Genomic DNA, 12,532 nt, shown 5'->3' with positions numbered 1-12,532 from the left:
GAAACCTGTTGGAGGGTTAGCTATGGGTTGGTTCTGACTTGACAGTACTCAGCAACAACTGCCATACTCATGGCATCACCAAATGTGCTCTGTAAATATTAAGTGTAAGTCCTGCAAAAAAATATACATGGTATACTCTCATTTTACAGATGAAAGACTGAAAAGTAACTTCTCCAAACTAACACAACTAATAAATCATACACCCAGAATGTGAGCCTGTATTGTTCTGACATTCCCTGTACCACAACGTTTCTCCAGGTTATGAGACTTACGAAACACAAGGACATGGCTTGAGTAAAGAAAACTTCTTCCTCACATTGTTAATTATTTTTTCTCTTGGAAAAAAGTATGTTTATTTAAAATTAGAAGCTAATTACCACATATATTTCCTGAGCATCTAATAAGATGTGCTATTTGTCTTATAAAATTAACAAATTAATTCTTCAAAAGCAATCACAAGCATAAGAGAGTCATCAAATGTGTTTAGTGGTTCTTCTCATGATTTTTAGTCCTTTAGGAGCAATGTAAGTTTAAACATTTAAGAAAAAAGCGATCATTAAGCTAAATTGACATTTCAGCATTAATAAATGCAACACAAATTATTATTCTGTTCGCTACTGTTTTCTGTAAACTCTAAGGAAAGAGTACAGTCATTTAAAGTAAATGCAAACCTGATTAAATAACTTACATACTGAACTACTTAAAATGGTGGGGGGACAGATTCAGAGGTTCTTTCACTGGTGACACTGGACTCTAGTTTAGTCCCTGAATAGATCTATTCATTTAAGAAGACTATTCATTTAAGAGCAAGCCAGAGAGGGAGGCGGGACCACTCAGGGAGTTCATTCTTTTGTGAGGAAATCTGGATGCTGACCCTGAGATTATAATGTCTTCCTTCTAAGAAATACTCTTTAACAGAAATGTCAAAGGACTGGGTGGACAGAGAACACAGTGTGACACCAGTCACTATGTCATCAGAGAATGAGACTTCGAACTAGTTCTTATCCTCCAAATATAAATGTGAAAAAGTAAGCCAAGTATAGTGGGACTTTGAATTAAAAAGAAAATGAAATTTATCAGACTTTAAAAAGTACTTCACCAATGCTGAAACAAAGATAAAACATAAGATTAGTCTCTTAAATACAAAAGCAGGTATCTGTAATATTGTAACACTGCTTAGAGCATATTTGAAATCTTTAAAAATCCGTATTTTTAAGTTCCTGTGTGATATAAAAAAGAAATTAAAACTGCTGAAAAAATAGTACTAGTAAAAATGAAGTATATATAAAAACAAAAGATGATTTATTTCTTTCAATTACAGCATTAAGCATGGTATAAGCAATAAAAAAATTCCCATAAACATGTAACAAAAATCATTCTAAAGAACACTTTGCCAAAAAAGTTAAACTCGTTAACATTAAAGTTACATTGTTTTATTTCAACTACTTATCTTAATATTTTTATGTAACTTCTAATGGAAACTTCCACAATATTACTAACCCATACAATTCACACTTAACTTTCCACAAAGGATATAATCAAGATTTTGTCAAGTGGCTCGTGCTTCTAAAGATCTACCCCTGCACTTTCCTAAATCCCATCCACGTCTGCCAGAAGGGTACAGCTCGCTTCCTGATCTCATCAGTATATCTGCATACTCTAATAGTCACCTTTCTCCCCTTTCTTGTGTTCTGCAGGCTCTGGCTGCTGCAGGATCCCATGAGAGCGCAGGGATTGGCTTTCAGGGCTCCAGCACACAGAAGGCTAGGCACTAAAGAAAAGCAAGCAGTTTGCATGGAAATGGCAGCCTTTACAATCCATAATCCAGATGAATGGCACAGAGAGCTGAGCTCATCCAGTACAAGCTTTCCCTGAGTCATGAGGCGTGGAAAATCAAGTAGAGTCAAACAATAGTGTCACACAGGAGGGAGAGAAAAAAACATCAGTCACGTCACACAGACAATTCCTAAACTGTCAACCATTAAAACAAAAAACCAAAACAACAACCAAACCAAAAAAGGGACTCAACTACCTTACAGATAAACAGAAACTTATTTTATTATCATCATTAGAAGAGCACTAAGCACTTCATGACCTTACAAATGGTAATAATTTTCACTACAAAAATCTAGAAAGTACTTTGTTACTGACAGTCCTTTAAAAACAAAGAGTATCTCTCTAAGAGAAGGTAACATTAAGTAAGATTATAAAATTTGATCTGTGTAATATAAAAGATTATCATCCTCATAAACTAAAGCCAAATTTCAATTACGTCATATCCTACCTTATAAATTTAAAAGGAAAAACATTAAGGGGAAAACATAGCATAACTATTGCAAATACTTTTCCATTCTACCCTCTAAGACCACATAAATGCACAAATACAATATACAAATTAGTCAATGGTTTTAAAATTTAGAATATTGACATTTCCAAATCTTAAGGCAAGATTTTAGTCACAATTCAACACCTTATACATAATTAAACAACAACAACAAAAAAATTAAAACAATGAAGAAAAACTACGGGGTATTGACTGAACTAAGTAATATCTAAAGTCTTTCCTGACTATAATCTATAGTTAGAAGGGTATTCAGGGCTTTTTTGCAAAAGGTTTGCTGCCAGAGTACAGGTGTTGGTGAATACTATTGCAATACCTAAGCCAAAATGGGAAAGAAGACCTATATCAACATGATCATCATTGGACATATAGATTCAGTCAAGTCCACCACGACTGGCTATCTGATCTACAGATGTGGTGAGATCGACAAGAGAACCATTGAGAAATTCAAGAAGCTGTGGAGATGGGAAAGGGCTCCTTCAAATATGCCTGGGTCTTAGATAAACTGAAAGCTGAACATGATGCCCAGGACTTTATCAAAAACATGATTACAGGAACATCATTGTTGCTGCTGGTGTTGGTGAATTTGAAGCTGGTATTTCAAAGAACAGGCTGACCTGTGAGTATGCCCTTCTGGTTTACACACTGGGTGTGAAGCAACTGATTGCTGGTGTTAAAATGGATTCCACCGAGCCACCCCACAGACAGAAAAGATATGAGGAAATCGTTAAGCAAGCTAGCACTTACATCAGAAAATTGGCTACAACCCTGACACAGTAGCCTTTGTGCCAATTTCTGGCTGGAATGGTGACAACATGCTGGAGCCAAGTGCTAACATGCGTTGGTTCAAGGGATGGAAAGTCACCTGGAAGGATGGCAGCGCCAGTGGGACTACACTGCTTGAAGCTTTGGATTGCATCCCGCCACCAACTTGCCCAACTGATAAGCCTGTGTCTGCCTCTCCAGGATGTCTAGAAGATTGGTGGTATTGGGACTGTCCCTGTACGCAGAGTAGAGACTGGTGTTCTCTAGCCTGGTATGGTGGTCACATTTGCCCCAGTCAATGTTACCACTGAAGTAAAGTCTGTTGAAATGCACCATGAAGCTTTGAGTGAAGCTCTGCCTAGTGACAACGTTGGCTTCAATGTTAAGAACATCTCTGTGAAAGATGTTCGATGTGGCAACGTGGCTGGTAACAGCAAAAATGACCAACCCATGAAAGCAGCTGGCTTCACTGCTCAGGTGATCATCTTAAACGATCCTGGGCTAATCAGCGCTGGTTATGTACATGTGCTGGATTGTCACACAGCTCAGATCGCTTGCACGTTTACTGAGCTCAAAGAGAAGATTGATCATGAGTCATTTTGATAAGAAGCTGGAAGAAGGCCCCAAATTCTTTATGTCTGGTGAAGCTACCATTGTTGATATGGTTCTTGGTAAGCCCACGTGTGTGGAGGGCTTCTCTGACTACCTTTCTCTGGGTCGTTTTGCCGTCTGTGACATGAGGCTGACTGTTGCTGTGGGTGTCATCAAAGCAGTGGACAAGAAGGCTGCTGGAGCTGGCAAGGTCACCAACTCTGCTCAGAAAACTCAGAAGGTTAAATGAGTATCACCCATAACACCTGCCACCCCAGTCTTAATCAGCGGTGGAAGAAGAGTCTCAGAAATGTCTCAACTGGCCATTTAAGTTCAATAGTAAAAGACTGGTTAATGATAACAATGCATTGTAAAACCTTCAGAAGGAAAGGAAAGTTTTGTGGACTATTTGTTTTCTTTTTTGTGTGGCAGTTTTAAGTTATTAGTTTTTAAAATCAGTACTTTATAAATGGAAACAACTTGACCAAAAATTTGTCACAGAGTTTTGAGACCCATTAAAACAAGCTTAATGAGAAACGAAAAAAAAAAAAGGGGGGGGTGTATTCAGGAGACATTTCTCATTCTGAATGGCAATTAATGATTTGCATTTGTTGATCTCTACTTTTCCTTAGTAATTAAACATTCATTCTCAAAAAGAGTTTGAAGGGGGTCATTAAATGTCTGCTTCATGTTACTGTACTTTTTGAAAAAACTATACTAGTGTATTATCTAAACTTAGGAATGAAGGCTGCTATTTATTTACACCACCAACAACAAAAACCACAGACTTGTCTAGTGACCATTAGGAAGGTGCAGTGCTAAGATTTGAACTCAAGTGTTTTCCGTTTTGTAGGCTCAGTACTCCATATAAATGTTAATTCTTTCTGTGTACATATGTATTATGTGCTTCTATCAAGTTCTTTCAGTGAAATTATATTTACTGCAAACGTTTACAAATTAATCGTGATATATGTTTTACTAAAAAACCTGATAGCAAATAAACAGAGCCTTCATCGGGTTACTACTGTCATTCAACATGATTAGACATTCTTCTGGTATTCTCTGCTCTCAGCCAAGATCCATCTGGCACAGGCTATTCTATCCCTAGTGCCACGGCCTCTTCTAAATCCAGCTTATATTTCCAGTGGTTCTCTGTCAATGTACTGTTCCAACTGTTTTTGGATAATCTTCAGCAAGACTTTGATTGTATGTGGTATTAACGATGTTGTTGCTGACTGCCTTCGAATCAAGCATGACTTACAGCAACCCTAAACAGGCCTAAAGATCTTCTACAACTATCGATATTTATCAAAGTTCATAGAGTTTCTGGAGGCATGTTGTTTAGGAAGTGGATTCCACTCCTGCTTCCAAGAACTTAATGATAGTGTCTGATAATTTCCACACTCTGTTAGATCACCTTTTTTAGAATGGAATAAATATGGATCTCTTCCAGTTGGCCAAGCAGCTATCCTCCAGACTGCCTGGCACAGCCTTGTGAGCATGTCCAGGGCGGCATCTGTCTACTGAAATGTGTCAATTGTTACTCTGTCAGTTTCTATAGCTTTGTTTTTCTGTCAATTCCTTCAGAGCAGCTTGATCTTCCTCTTTTATCATCACTATCTCCTGATCAGAAGTTGTATAATGAAATTCTTCTGTTATTGAGTCATTTTTGGTACAGTGACTATATACTCTTTCCATCTTCTCTTGATGCTTTCTATAAAAGTCAATATTCTGCTCATAGCATCCTTAAGTATTGCCACTTGAGGGTTGAATTTGTTCTTTAGTTCCTTCAAATGCTGACCAAGTTAGTGATTTTCTCACCCTAGCTCTTTGCACATTTCATTACAGTGCTTTGCTTTGTCTTCCTGAGCTGCTGTTTGAAATTGTCTCTTTAGCTCCTTAATTTCTTTCCTTGTGTTAAGGGTCTCTTTTGACATACATCTTGGTCTTTTCTTCCTTTTATGTCTTTGTAATGACCTTCTGCATTCTTCATGGATGAAAGTCTTGATATCTTCACAGAGCTCATCTAGTCTTTTTACATTTCTGTTCAGGGCCTCAACCTGTTCCTCAGAGGATTTTTAATTCAGGTGGGATAGACTAAAGGTCAGATTTTAGGTCTTGTGGATTTGTTTTCAATTTTTTTGGTTTCAACTTCACATATGAATAGTTGATGGTCCATTTCACAATCTGCACCTGGCCTTGTTTTCACAGCTGATATTGAGCTTCTCTAATGATTCTATCTACCTATATAAATCCCTGGGTATAGACATCAGATGTTATGAGATTTCAAAGAATCTTGGTTAAGGTAGAAAAAAAGAAGTAGAAAAAGAGGAATCAAAACGAAATATTAGGATTAGTGCTGATTTATATAAACAGCCTTGTAAAACAAAGGGGGAGCTCTGCTGGCCTTGTGGGTATAGTTGTGCTGCCATGTCAACACAAAGACAGATGACTTGGATCCACCAGCTGCTCCGTGAGACAAGCTGAGTAATTTCCTCCTGTGCGATTTACAGCCTTGGAAAAACTCACTGAAAAGTCTGCTACAAGTCGGTCCCAACTTGACAAAACCTAACAACAACAAGAACACGTAACAAAAGACAGCCCAATGAGAATACTAAAGAAAGCCCGAGTTTCTCTTCTTTGGACTAGCATGCATAGACTTCAAGTAAGTGAAGGGCAAAGAGAAAAGTCCAAGTACAGCTGTTTCTCTGAATGTCCACAAAAGTTTGACCATTTTTAAAGTCACATGTAATATTGTTTATAATTTTTAATTAAAACCAGCAACTGCTCAAGTCACTGTTACTGCAGTTACAATATCAATCCAACTCAATGAGGGTCGTGTTCTCTTTTGCTGACCTTCTACTCTTCCAAGGACTGGCCAGTGATTACTACTATTTGTATCATATTTAGGGAGCTCTGGTGGCATAGTCCACAGTAAAGCATGCTGCTAACACAAAAACTGTTCATATGATATCAAGGGTATCAACCAGGAAGAGTGCAAAGGGTCATTGCAAAGACAGAAGAGGAAGCGAAGACCAAAATGGATGTCAGAAGAGACTCTGAAAATCACACTGGAGGGCAGAGAAGCCAAAGCACAAGGAAGAATTCAAGGTACTTAAGAGTTGAATAGAAGATGTCAAAAGGCAGCATGGTAGGGGGTGGGCGGGGAGAAGGGTGCAACAATGAATGAATAGAATTCTAAAATCTCTCTAGATATTCATTGAAATGAAAAATAAATAAATTAAAAAAAAAAGGCAGCACGGGATGACAAAGCAAAATATTACAATGAAATGTGCAAGGAGTTGGAGTCAGAAAATAAAAAGGGCCAAACTCACTCAGCATTTCTTAAGCTCAAGGAACTGAAGAACAAATTCAAATATTCAGTTGCTATAATCAAGGATGCTTTCGGCAGAATATTAAATGATCCATGAAGTATTAAAAGAAGGTGGAAAGAATATACTGAGTCACTGTATCGAAAGGAATTGGCAGACACAGAAGAATTTCATGAAACAACATATGAGCAAGAGCCTACGGTGATGAAAGGAGAAGTTCAGGCTGCTTTGAAGGAAATGGCAAAAAATAAGGCTCCAGGAATAGATGGTATACCAATTGACATATTTCCATTAACAGATTTTGCCCTGGACGTGCTCACCAAGTTGTGCCAAGAAATCTGGGGAACAACCACTTGGCCAACTGACTGGAAGAGATCTATAGTTGTTCCTATCCCAAAGAAAGGTGACCCAACAGAGTGTGGAAACTACAGAACAATCTCACTAATTTCACATGCAAGCAAGATTAAACTGAAGATTATCCAAAAACGACTGGAACAGCACATCACCAGAGAACTGCCAGAAGTCCAGGCTGGGCTTAGAAGGGGTTGTGGACTACAGATATTGTAGCTGATGTTAGTTGGATCTTAGCTGAAAGCAGAGAATATGAGAGGAATGTCTATCTGTGTTTCATTGACTATGCAAAGGCATTTGACTGTGTGGATCATAACAAACTATGGCTGACTCTGAGAAGAATGGGAATCCCAGAACACTTGATCATGCTAATGCGAAACCTATACTTGGACCAGGAGGCAATCATCAGAACAGTGCAGGGGAACACTGCATGGTTCAAAATTGGGAAGGGCGTATGCCAGGGATGCATCCTATCTCCATACCTTTTCAACCTATATGCAGAACAGATTATCCGGGAGGCTGGGCTTATAGGAGAAATGTGGGGTCAAGATTGGTGGACGATTTATCAACAATCTGCGTTATGCAGATGATACAACCCTGCCTGCTGAAACTGAAGAGGACCTGAAGCGCCTGCTGCAGAGGGTCAAGGACTGCAGCCTACAATATGGATTGAGGCTCAATGTCAAGAAGACAAAGATTCTCACCACTGGACCAATTGGCAGCATCAGGATGGATGGTGAAGAGATTGAGATTGTACACAGCTTTAGGTTGCTTGGCTCCACAGTCAACACTCTTGGCACCAGTAGCCAGGAAATTAAAAGGCGCACTGCCATGGGAGAGTCTGCTGTTAGGGACCTCTCCAAAGTACTGAAGAGCAAAGGTGTCTCTCTGGAGACTAAGGTGCGTCTGATACAGGCCATGGTCTTTGCAATCACTTGTTATGCATCAGAGACTTGGACAACAACCAAGGAGGATAGAAGGAGAATTGATACCTTTGAGCTGTGGTGCTGTAGAAGAGTATTGAGAATACCCTGGACTGCTAGGAAAACAAACAGATTTGTCCTGGAAAGGGTTTAACCGGGTGACTCCTTGGAGGCAAGGATTCTGAGGCTCCGTCTAACATACTTTGGACATGTTGTGAGGAGAGACCGGTCCTTGGAGAAGGACATCATGTTTGGGAGGGTGGAGGGACAGCACAGGAGGGGAAGGCCCTCTATGAGGTGGATTGATTCAGTGACTGGGATAATCGGGATGGAAGTGTCAGAGACAGTGCAATTGGCACAGGACAGAGCAGTGTTTAGGGCTGTTGTACATAGGGTCGCTATGAGTCACAAGCGACTCGAACAGCACATAACAACAACAACATCTTGTGGTTTGAATCTCAGCAACCCAATGGAAGGGCAGCTATAGGTTCTGACTTGACAGAGAGTGAGTGACTTCATATTTGCAATATTTTGAAAGAAAAGCTAGTCTGATATTTATCTTGAAAGAACTATTTACTTTTCTCATACTATTCTCATAAAGAATTCTGATATACAATGAAAGTTTAAGAAAACTTGGAAAAAGAAAATCAGTCTATCAAAGAACACATAAATTCATAAGGATCTGAATACCCCTAACTCATGTTTATTTGGGTGATCTCCAATTCTATATACATGTGTGGCAGCTGGTGGGTTCAAACCATATGCTTCTAGGTTGGCAACACAACTCCTTACCTCTAAGCTGCCAGAACTCTGTAAGATTATGATGGTGTTAAGAAATCCTGACTGGCAAAGAAGACATAGAAAACACCAGAGCTTCATGCATACATGAAGCTATGTATGTTATATCACTCTTATGTAAAGTTATTGCACTGCTTAAGGAACACTGGTGTTGTAGTCCACAGAGTTATACTGCTAATTAATCCCAAATCCACTAGCAGCTCCAAGAAGGGAGATAAAAAATCTGCTCCTATGCAATTTACAGCCTCCGAAAACTCACTTAGGGGTAGGGGTCAGCAAGGAGTAGGTTCTAACACAACAGCCAAGACAGAGTATCTGCTATGTATATCATAGAACAGTACATCAACAACAACAACATATATAAGCTATAACACTTAAGTCTTGACAGTCTATAACACTACGTTAATGGCTTATGTCTATACTATAATGCACTTTCTTGTAAAATGTTTATTGCCGGTAAAAATCTTAAGTATAATCTGTGGGTTTAGGTAAATTTAGGGACAAAGATAAACCCATTGTTTAACTGTCTTACATGGTTTGATTCATATGCAGCAAAATCAAATTCTACATCACATGTTTCTTAAGTTTTCTAGCATTATGTATTTCTTTTTCTTTCAAAAATATTACTATCAAGACTATATCTCCCATCTGATAGAAGCAACAAAAGGCAAAGCAGAAGTGTCAATTTGGAAGTGAAACAAAGGCTATCCCCCTGAGGAAATGACTCACTTGTCCGAGGGCCACAGCCTTAGAAGATATCAAGTTGACTGCTGGACTCAACAGTATTCTAGTCTACTCTGGTATGTACTGAGGCTTGAAAATTTATAAGCATTCATGTAAGGTATAATTTCTCCCTGTCTAAAACAAAGTAAGGGGACTAAGAGATACATGACTGTTTTCAACAGTCCAAATTAGTCCAAAGAACTAATAGTAATATACTGTGTAATAGACTGAATCATGTGCTCCAAAACATATTATATAATGCTATAAGATGGAAACTATGTAATGATTCCCCAAAATCTTACAAATCAAATAGATATAGGAAGAGGAGGTGTGTAATGCAACAATCCCTTTTCACATCAAAGCTCTAATCAGATGGAAGCGGAGTTCTTCTAGGATGTGTTCTGTAACACCTTTTAGAAACAGGAGAAATAAAAGAGGACAAAAGTGAATAGAAAGGACGGGCCTCAGGATCACTAAGAAATAAGTGCTAAGATCTTTAAATTTTGGATTTTGGTGGGAGGTCTGTGAGGACAGAGGAGGGCAGGGCCATGGTTCTTCCCACACATACCCCCCAGTCCTTTCTACCTACGCCACACAGGTACAAAAACTACAAGTTCCAGCAGTCTGTGGGTCAACACCATCTTTAAATTTTGGGAATATATACCAAATCTATAGGATTTATCAACCTCCCCTGAAAAACTCATGTAACCCTGAGGATTAAGTTACTTTGGGGAACAAACTGCTATATGGCCTGACCACCTGGGTCCCTCTAACAATAGGGAGATCCTGGGCATCTCCACAGAGGTGAGAAGCCATTTCAGAAAGGGAACAACAGGCTTCCTTCTTCATTATTCAGGTACCGCCACACTTCTCCCTGTGTGTATCAGTGTGTGCTTCTCTCCTCCCCACTCACATGAGCATCTACATTCATGCACCCTACATGTATCTGCTCATATACCTGCCCAACCTTCTCCTGGAGCAGTGAAATAAAATAAAAAATCAGCTATCACGTCAGACATGAAACACTACCACATTAATGTCACGAAAGAAGCAGGGTACCTGACTTGCCACACAAACCTAAAACAAGATATCACTCCCCAAAAAAACGACAGAATAACAATAGATTTCCTGAAGCCAGCAAGTCTGATGGAACTTTCTGACACAGAATTTAAAAGAACAATGACTGAATATTTTCAATGGATGAAAAACAAACTTGATGAATTATAGGACACTGCAAGCAAAATTCAGGAGAAGTTTAAAAAAACAATCCAAAACAATGTAGATTAAACAAACGAGGCATTAGGGACACTGGAAAAACAAGAAACCATGATCCAAAATATGAGGTCTACGGTTTCTGGTGCTGTCAACATGATGCAGGGGTCATACAAACAGAGCTGAAGAGGTGGAAAACAGAATCAGTGAAACAGAGATAGAATTGTCACCACAGATCTGATTGAGCAAGAAGTGGAATCAAAAAAAGGAAACAGAAGAAAACATAGGAATGTGGGATACCATAAAAAGAAATAACATTCACATGATAAGAATCCCAGAAAAAGAAGAAAGTAAAGGCACTGAAAAAGTTATGGAAGAATTACTAGAGGAAAACTTCCCAGGCATAATGAAGAATGAGAGGCTATATATTCAAGAAGCTGAATGAACACCATATAGAATAGACCCTAAAAGAAAAACACCAAGGCATATCAAAGTCAAATTTGCTAGAACCAAAGATAAGGAGAGAATTCTGAAAGCAATGAGAGAGAAAGAAAGAGTTACCTATAAGGGAGAGCAGATAAGACTAAATGCTGATTTCTCAGTAGTGACCATGTGAACAAGAAGACAATGGAATGGCAGATAGCGAACACTCAAAGAACACAACTGTCAACCAAGAATACTGTACCCAGTAAAACTGTGCATCAAATATGAAGGAGAGATCAAGATATTCCCAGAAATACAGAACCTAAGGGAGTTTGTAAAAATAAGACCAGCCTTCCTGGAAACACTGAGAGACATCCTTCTTACAGAGTTGCCACAGAAAAGAGGATGGATTAAAGTAACTAGAAACAATGCCAAAAAAGAATTGAACAAAATTATAGCAATAAAACCTTACCTCTAAATAATCACACTAAATATGAATGGTTTAAATGCACCACTGAAGAGAAAAAGAGTAGCAGATTAAATAAACAAAATCCATTAATATGTTGTCTACAAGAGACACATTTGAAAAATGAAGATAAAGACTAAAAATAAAAGGCTGTGGAAAAAAATACCAAGCAGATGGCAAACAAAAAAAAAGGAGTAGTGATACTAACTCTGATAAAATAAATTTCAATGCAAAAACCATCACAAAGGATAAAGAAGGTCACTACTAATGCTCAAAGCGTCAATAGAACAAGAGGACATAACAGTATTGAATATCTATAACAAACAAAAGATCTGCTAAATATATAAAACAAACATTAACAAAACTGAAAAAGGAAATAGACAACACTACTTTAGTACTCAGAGACTTCAATACACCACTCTCAAGAAAAGAAAGAACTATCAGAAAGAATGTCAACAAAGACACTCAAGAATTAAATCACACTTGAATACTACACAGCATTGAAAAACAAGGAACTCATGCAATACTAATAAAAAGGGTGACCCTGGAGGACATTATACTGATTGAAATATCTCAGTCACAAAAGAACAAATACTGCATGGTGTCA

The 12,532-nt window shown here is 38.4% G+C and overlaps 1 protein-coding gene and 1 pseudogene across 5 annotated transcripts in view; one reads left to right on the top strand and one right to left on the bottom strand.

Moving 5' to 3' along the window:
- The window catches only part of ARHGEF7 (Rho guanine nucleotide exchange factor (GEF) 7), a 277,811-nt gene that overhangs the window by 79,598 nt on the left and 185,681 nt on the right, over nucleotides 1–12,532 (bottom strand). The gene's annotated exons all lie outside the window — the stretch shown is intronic.
- Nucleotides 2,668–3,947, top strand: LOC102856407 (annotated as a pseudogene).

This window comes from Elephantulus edwardii, unplaced genomic scaffold (assembly GCF_000299155.1).
Source record: "Elephantulus edwardii isolate Elephantulus edwardi_28Jun2011 unplaced genomic scaffold, EleEdw1.0 scaffold00030, whole genome shotgun sequence".
NCBI lineage: Eukaryota > Metazoa > Chordata > Mammalia > Macroscelidea > Macroscelididae > Elephantulus > Elephantulus edwardii.
Note: the sequence above shows the minus strand (reverse complement) of the source record. Positions and strands in the feature narration are given on the sequence as shown.